The sequence below is a fragment of the Macrobrachium rosenbergii genome, chromosome 16 (assembly GCF_040412425.1).
Source record: "Macrobrachium rosenbergii isolate ZJJX-2024 chromosome 16, ASM4041242v1, whole genome shotgun sequence".
Classification (NCBI taxonomy): Eukaryota; Metazoa; Arthropoda; class Malacostraca; order Decapoda; family Palaemonidae; genus Macrobrachium; species Macrobrachium rosenbergii.
Window position 1 is genome coordinate 36346262 of NC_089756.1, and position 10000 is coordinate 36356261.

Consider the following 10000-nt stretch of genomic DNA (forward strand, 5'->3'; position numbering starts at 1 on the left):
ACACACATATGTGTATACATATACTGTACTATATTGTGTATTAATAAGTATTGGACTTATTTACTGAAAATCGGATCTTCTATTAGATCAGTCAGACCTTCGAGACGTTAGGTTTCCGAAATATTTCATGATACAGCATAGTGATACATTTAATTTATCGTAATTAGATGTCGTATATTAATATTGAAAGGCGGGGGGATGGGGGCTCACGTAGCAATAGCAACTGGTATTTCTTGGCTTGGCGGTCACCCGTCCAAGGACCAACAGACCACTATATATATATATATATATATATATATATATATATATATATATATATATATATATATATATTATATACATATATACGTATATATATGTATATATAGATGTTATAAATACATAGATATATATATGTATATTTATATTATATACATATATATATACATATATATATATATTATATATATATATATATATATATATATATATATATATTTATGTATATATATATATATATATATATATATATATATATATATATATATATATATATATATATATATATATATATATATATATATATATATATATATATAGAGAGAGAGAGAGAGAGAGAGAGAGAGAGAGAGAGAGAGAGAGAGAGAGAGAGAGAGAGAGAGAGAGAGCAACCGAACCTCTAGCTGAGTCAGAGCGAAAGCTAACAGCTAAAATTGAAATAGCTGATAAAAGAAACGCAAGAAGGGATGGCATACCTTAATATACCAGGCAGACGGAGATGGATTCCAAGTTCACTCCTGCATTTTTCTAAATCAAATCCCGGATGGCTGTATTGAATCATGCATTGTCTACTGTCCTTTTCCTTCCTGTTCTGAAAAAGGGTAATTTTCCTGTTATTTGGTCTTTTTACTGCTGCTACCTTACAACTCATTACAATAATAATAATAATAATAATAATAATAATGATAATAATAACAATAATAATAATAATAATAATAAAATGCTAATAAAATAATAGCATGAGTCTTGAAATGGAGAAATAAATCCACAGCCATTTAAGGTTACACACACACATATATATATATATATATATATATATATATATATATATATATATATATATATATATATATATATATATATATATATATATATATTTAAAGATAAATCTCTGCAGAGGGCTTTCGGGAATCTGTTTTTAAATATGTACTCTCACATAACTGTGGATTTGTTTCTCCAACAGTAATAATAATAATAATAATAATAATAATAATTGAGAAACAATAATGCAGACTCAACGGCATCCAGACAGCCATTCTGTTTAATAATAATAATAATAATAATAATAATAATAATAATAATAATAATAGTTTAATAATAATAATAATAATAATGAATAATAATAATAATAATAATAATAATAATAATAATAATAATAATAATAATAATAATAATAATAATAAATGCAGCTGAAGCAGCAATAATATTCAATAGAACCTGTTTAAAAGAGGGTCTGCTGCCAAATAATAATAATAATAATAATAATAATAATAATAATAATAATAATAATAATAATAATCAGATGAAGAATTTCCTTTCAGTGACTCACCAACCCTTTCAAAATATTAACATTATTTAACTGATGATCAACTAACCTTAGCAAAATGTTTGGTAATCAATGAATATTTTCTGGACAAAGCATATTGACAGATTAGCCAAATAGACAAATGAATGTCGTAGAATTAAAAAAATAGTAATAAACAGAAAATGGCTGTAAGGAAAGAAAATTCACTCATTTTAAACAATGTCAGTGTTAATATTGTTGTCAATAATGATCTACAACTGAGGCGAAAGTAGTCAAGATATGTAATCTTTAACCAAAGTGTAATAGTTTGTTATTCATTACATTACTTAAATTGGTTATATTTATGACAGAATATTTACTGATTTTAACCCTGGAAAAAAAAGAAAATGAATATTTACTGATTTTAACTGCAAAAAAAGAAAATGAATATTTACTGATTTTGACTGCAAAAAAAGAAAATTAATATTTACTGATTTTAACCGTGCAAAAAAAAAAGAAAATGAATATTTACTGATTTTAACTGTGCAAAAAAAAAAAAAAGAAAATGAATATTTACTGATTTTAACTGTGCAAAAAAAAAGAAAATGAATATTTACTGATTTTAACTGGGCAAAAAAAAAAGAAAAAAAACATGAAATTTTACCACAGAATAACATCACACTTACAGTACTTAGCAACACCTTGGTGGGCCCACCAACATTTTTGGAGGTCAAACCAATTTCCGGAGGTCACCTGGCAACAAGAACAGTTACTTTTTTTCTGGTTTTAAGGAAGCTGTTTGGCAATGCCTTCAATATTTGCTGAATTGTTTTGCACTTCGTCTGAAATTTGTATGGGAATATGACAGTGGCTGCCGTGCGTTTACTTGCTCAGTTTCCTATGGGTTTAACAAACATGCAAACTATATATTTATTTATATTATATAAATATATATGTATAGATTTATTTATATATATATATATATGATTATGTATTATGTATATATATGCAGTTATGTTTATTTATATGTATAAGTATATGCATATATATATATTAAATATATATATATATATATATATATATATATATATATATATATATATATATATATATATATATATATATATATATATATATATATATATATATATATATATATATATATATAAAATATATATGTAAATATATGTATATATGTTAACTATATATATACAATATACATATATATATATATATATATGTATGTTTTTATATTTATATATATATGTATATATAAATATATGTATGTATATGTATATATATATATATATATATATATATATATATATATATATATATATATATATATATATATATATATATATATATATATATCCACGGAAACATCCAGACAAAAACCGGACAAATAAAGAGGCCGGGTATATAATAATATATAATATATATCTACGACTCCTTCCCCACAAACAGAAAAGCGCCGAGCGAAGCGGCGACCTGCAAAGGCACATCAAGAGGGGGCGATCCTATTTTCCCTGACTTTTTATCCCTAGGAGAGGGAAAAAATGGGGAAAAAAGGGGGGGAAGAAAAGGGAGTAAAGAGACCAGGCTGCAGTGGCGAGATAGCGGCAAAGGGATGAGGAGGAACCCGCGATCATTTCTCTCTCTCTCTCTCTCTCTCTCTCTCTCTCTCTCTCTCTCTCTCTCTCTGGTGTGCTCTGTGTGTGTGTGCTTAAGTAAGAGAAGGTGGTGGTGTAGCCTTATCTGGAAGAGTTGACACCTATTTGCTTCTCTACCTCCTCTCTCTCCTCTCTCTCTCTCTCTCTCTCTCTCTCTCTCTCTCTCTCTCTCTCTCTCTCTATTTATCGCTCTTTGCATTAGGTATATATTCATATAATGTATATACATATATATATACATATATATATATATATATATATTATATATATATAATGTAGAGAGAGAGAGAGAGAGAGAGAGAGAGAGAGAGAGTTTGTGTGTAGTTGTAACTTGTGCATGTGACTGTTAGTAATTTTCTGCATACACACATGTGAATTAGTGAATTACTGTCCACACACAATTACATATATATATATATATATATATATATATATATATATATATATATATATATATATATATATATATATATATATATATATATATATATCTTGCATAATGTCACATACAGCTGTAGTACCCTCAACTGACTGTTCTTGATTAAATACTCCCAAGAATGATAGAAATTTATCTGTCTTTTCCCATTCTCCTTGTGTATTAATACATTTTTATCTATTTATTAATTTATTAATGTATTTTTTCTTTTTTCATAAGCGATATCTCTTTCTATATTTCCCTTTACCTCCTCTTACTTCTTCCTAATGAACACCATAGCCTTCGGAAGCTTGAATTTCAAGTCAATGGCCCCTTTGGTGGGCTTGTTCCATATGAATAGGTTTCATCTTCTGAATAATAATAATAATAATAATAATAATAATAATAATAATAATAATAATAATTTGAAGTGAACGGTTAAGATTAAATGGAGAAGTCAAGTAATAATGTCATAATACTTGCGTGGTTGAAGCCACTGGATGATGGTAGCTTGAAGGGTGTTCAGATGATAACGATTCCGCAGTTGAATTCAGGTGGTAAGCAAAATTCACACATGGATGAATTCAGGTGGTAAACAAAGTTCATACGTGGATGAATTCAGGTGGTAACCAAAGTTCATACGTGGATGAATGCAGGTGGTAACCAAAATTCATATGGGGATGGATTCACCACGCAACCAAAATTCCGTGGATAATTTCAGGTGGTAACCAAAATGAATGCGTGGATGAATTCAGGTGGTAATCAAAAGTCATACGTGGATGAATTCAGGTGGTAACCAAAATTCGTACGTGGATGAATTTAGGTGGTAACGAATAAAAATTGCACGGGTGAGTTTGCGTGTGAAGTCACGATTAAGGTTGCATGGGTGAATTTAAGTGATAAGGATTGCGTGGATGATAATCAGGGATATAAGATGACTTGCATAAATTCGCGGGGTATTTATTGTATTTGTAGTTCAAGTCAGCAAAACTGCTTGAGTGAATTCAGTGAATAAAGATTCTCTGGGCGAATTTTGTTATATTTACAAAGAACAATATGAGGTCCTTGTAAAGAATACCATTTGTCAGTGAAGCTGATCAGTTTTATATATATATATATATATATATATATATATATATATATATATATATATATATATATATATATATATATATATATATATATATATATATATATATATATATATATATATATATACATATACATATATATTGATTATAATCACATTGACACGTGAGTTGCTCATCACACTTCACACAGGTGAAAAAATAAGAGACTTGGTATAAGTCCCAACCGGTTTCGACTTTATGTCTAAGTCAAGGACTGATACTAAGTAACATTCCTTTTGTCAGTGTTCTAGAAATATAGTCGAAACTGGCCGTGACATTATATATATATATATATATATATATATATATATATATATATATATATATATATATATATATATATATATATATACACTTACATACATATATACCCAGTCTTATATTTTCACCTGGGTGGTTTGTGATATATGTGTGTATGCATGTATGTATGTGCTGGTATGAATAATTAATTAAGCATAAACACACACACACACACTCAAACAGACGGATGAATAAAAACTTCAATGAAAATAAAAAAAAAAAATAAAAATCTCAATAAAAGAATTCTACAATTCTACAATGCTATACAAAATCCTCGCATTTCATGACTGTGCCACACCCCTTGGAAAAAAAAAAACTAGGAAAAAATGGGAAAAAAAGAAATTCTCTCCCTTTCTGGAAAAAAAGGAATTTTCCTTCCCTTTTCCTCGGCCACTTGCTTCCCTCTTCACGCCATTTTCTCTCTGCGTGATTATGTATTCAGGCGATGATTTTGTTTAACCGCAGTAGATGTAGAGAGGAAGTCAGTCCAATAGACGTGGAGGAGGAGGAGGAGGAGGAGGAGGAGGAGGAGGAGGAGGAGGAGGAAGGAGGAGGAGGAGGGCCGTTGTAAGGAAGTCGGGCCAATGTGGGTTGGACTGTAGTTCGAACCAAGAGTGGAAGTTTATTTGGATCTCTCTCTCTCTCTCTCTCTCTCTCTCTCTCTCTCTCTCTCTCTCTCTCTCTCTCTCTCTCTTAAGAATGGAAATTTATTTAATTCTCTCTCTCTCTCTCTCTCTCTCTCTCTCTCTCTCTCTCTCTCAGGAATGGAAATTTATTTAATTCTCTCTCTCTCTCTCTCTCAGGAGTGGAAATTTATTTAGATTCTCTCTCTCTCTCTCTCTCTCTCTCTCTCTCTCTCTCTCTCTCTCTCTCTCTCTCTCTCTCTCAAGAATGGAAGTTTATTTAGATTCTCTCTCTCTCTCTCTCTCTCTCTCTCTCTCTCTCTCTCTCTCTCTCTCTCTCTCTCAAGAGTGGAAATTTCTCAGATCTCTCTCTCTCTCTCTCTCTCTCTCTCTCTCTCTCAGGAGTAGAAATTTATTTAGATTCTCTCCCTCTCTCAAGAGTGGAAGATTATCTAGATATATTCTCTCTCTCTCTCTCTCTCTCTCTCTCTCTCTCTCTCTCTCTCTCTCTCTCTCTCTCTTTGTATTGTGATAGGCGTAAATGATTTCTAAATGATGGTGGATTGTGTTTTGCGTAGACCTGGGAAAAGAAATTATTTAGACATTCAGGGTACTTTGTCTCATGGTATTTTTCTCATCGATTTCTCATTATATTTCAGGGTTTAATCATAAATTTCTCATTATATTGCATGATTTAATCAAAGATTTCTCATATTTCATGATTGAATCATAGAGTCCTCATTATATTTTATGGATGCACCACAGATCCTCGTTATATTTCATGATTAAATCATTGATTTTTCATCATATGTCATGATTTAATTATAAATTTTTCATTATATTTCATGATCACAGATTTATCATATTTCATGATTTCATCATAGATTCCGCATTACATTTCATGACTTGATCTTAGATTTCGCATTATATTTCGCTATTTAATTATACATTTCTCACTGTATATTATGATTTAATCATAGATTTCTCTTTATATTTCACGATTTAATCATAAATTTCTCATTATACTTCATGATTTAAGCATAGATAACTTCATTACACCAAATACACGTGTATCATGTATGGGAATTACAAATACAATCACAGTTCATATAGATAGCTTTGGCATTTATGTATGTGCATATCTGTTGCATTTATGCATGCGCCTTTCTTGTAATATCTGTTGAATGCATACTTTCAGCATCATCTTGGACATTAAGGCCCCAAAAAAATCAACAGTGGAACAATCAGAAATGGATAGGCCAATCAAAAGAGCTTCAATTCACAGTTCCCGGTTAGAAAACTAAAATGATTCTCATGCATCTGGCACATTACTTTAACCTTTAATTCCAATTAGTGACCTCCGGTTGTTGGACCACTGCTTATCCGCTGTGGCTTTTTATTTTTAGTAATATTAGACTCTTCTCCCCGAAGGAAAAAAACAGTTAAGTGTATCTGAATCAGAAACAAATCACAGTAGGTAGGTAATCAAGGAAACAAAATAATAAAAGGGCATATAGATGGCGAAATGCATATTACGATGATAAGCTTTGTATTAAAGAAATAAAAAAAATTAAAAACACAGTCGTTTAGAACGACTGTATTGGCTCCAGCCATTTTCCAACCACCATGTTTCCTGCCCCTACCCTCTCTATATCCCCTCCCCTCCCCTTCCATACCCTTACACTCCTAATCCCTTCCAAATCCCTTTTATTCTAAGCCCCTAACCTCAACTTCTTATCTCCACTGAGAGAGAGAGAGAGAGAGAGAGAGAGAGAGAGAGTTAAGAAAGCCCTTAACAACATGGCTGGCCATTAAGCGACATTCAGCCACTTCTCAGAGCAGGAAAAGCAAAGCCCACTCGGTGACCTTTTTTCGCCCTAAAGTTTATCCGGTCTTTATTGGACATCGTTATCATCATTCCCCCTATGCCCAGAATTTGGATGGTGTCCCCTCTGACCACACCCTCCCTCCCCCTCACACACTCATGACCCTCCTCCACGCCCCCTATGGACCTCCACCGTCTGCGTTAGAGGTTCAGGCGAACAGCCCCATCTGTGGGTCATTAGGCATTCTCGAGTAAAAGTTTAGTGTTTAGACGGCTCAGTTATACATGCATATGGATACGATATGCTTAGGAACATACAGTGATTATATATACATATATATATATATATATATATATATATATATATATATATATATATACACGCAGAGATTACATATATATATATATATATATATACAGTGTATATATATATATATATATATATATATATATATATATATATATATATATATATATATATATATATATATAATAAATATATATATATATATATATATATATATATATATATATATATATATATATATATATATATATATATATATATATACATTTTCTGACTCACATCAGGATCGAACCTTTCAATTGAAAGGCAAAGGCGCTGCCCACTAGGCCATACACGTCGTAAAAGAAGTTGGAACCTGACTGCCAATGCACACAAGGTTCCAACTTCTTTTATGACTTGTATGGCCTAGTGGGCAGCACCCTTGCTTTTCAATTGAAAGAACTGGTTTCGATCCTGACGTGAGTCAGAAATTTATTTCTGTTTCACACGTGATTGTGTGTTGATTATTTCTATATATATATATATATATATATATATATATATATATATATATATATACAGGTATACATGTATATATGTATGTGTATATATAAATATTACATTATATATATATATATATATATATATGTATATATATATATATATATATATATATATATATATATATATATATATATATATATATATATATATATATATATCGCCTGTTTTTTTTTAATTTAACGCAATATCCTGCGTAATATTGTCATTGTTATGACAACGAACAGTGGCATCAGTCAACTGTAGCATCACCACCCATAACGGGATTTCAGCCGGAGATAAAATAAAGCCGAAAGACTTCCTGAAATATTCAGAGCTTCTCCTGATCTAATGTTCAGCCCCTGAAGCGAGGGAGAGCAAGCAGAGTTGGAGGGAAGCAGGTCATTTTTAAATAAGCGGACCTAAAAAGCAAAAGTGCTGTTTAATTAGTAGGCCTACCGGAGGGCCCGAAAAATGCCTCTGATCAACCACCGGAATGAGGAACTGGGAAAGTTTTTTTTTTTGTTTTTTGAAGTGGAGATTTAAACTGAAGTTATTAATTGTTATTAGGTGTTTGAATTTCCAGGGTTCTTTTCGACGCTGGAATAGAGCCTGGTAAAACGTTCCAAGCATGTGATGATTTTATACATTTCCGTCCGATCTTTTATTTTTATTTTCTTAATTGTATTATTATATCTGTTTACACACACACACACACACGTATATATATATGTATATATGTATATGTATACGTACATATATACATATATATATTATATATATATATGTATTTCTTAAAAAAATCACAGGAGATGCACGTGACTTCAGTGTATAAACGAATCCCACAGGAAAATGACATTATTATCTTTCTGTTTATTACCTTTTGACAGTTGACCATCTGGTATTCTTGTTCTTTTTGTTTACTTTGTAACCTTCTTTTCATCTGCGTCTCATTTGTGCCCAGACGATGCGTTAATAAACGTGAAAGCGCTTGGTGCTGAACTTCTGCCTGTCATTTTCCTGTGGAGTTCGCTTATATATGTATGTGTATATGTGTATATATATATATATATATATATATATATATATATATATATATATATATATATATATATATATATATATTTATATATTTATATATATATATATATATATATATATGTCTCGGCTCCCCATATCTAATATACCGCCATGTCCGGCATAGAGATAAGTGTCATTATGATTCTTTATGAATATTATAAACAAACGATGACGTGATAGCGACGACAAATGTAAATATTAATAAAGATATTTATTATTATTATTATTATAGTTAGTCTTTATTCAGTTCTAACACAAAGTCACCTCTTACTGATATCGAACCGCCGGTAAGAATGAAAGTGCCCGTCAGCAAAATTGCAAAATGAAAACGATGAAAAAATTTCCTCGTACAAGAAAAATTTCCTTTTGCAAGAACACACACCTATGTAAACTGAACTCGATATAACCTTTCTTATGGCCAACATAAGGCAAGAGAAACAGAAAGGGAAGGAAAAACTCCGCTCTATTCATATCCGGAGAGAAAAACGGACTAAGAATAGACGGGGAGGAAATTCGATAGAATAGAACGCAATAGAGTCATTCCATAAAGAAATAAATATTTACATTTCCATGGTAACAAACTAA

At 30.5% G+C, this 10000-nt stretch overlaps 1 long non-coding RNA gene across 1 annotated transcript in view; it reads right to left on the bottom strand.

The window, feature by feature from the left end:
- Positions 1-10000, bottom strand: part of LOC136847025 (uncharacterized) — a 123443-nt gene that overhangs the window by 94667 nt on the left and 18776 nt on the right. The window contains exon 2 of the long non-coding RNA XR_010855585.1: positions 735-850. This is a non-coding gene — a long non-coding RNA (uncharacterized lncRNA). The remainder of the gene's footprint in view (positions 1-734; positions 851-10000) is intronic.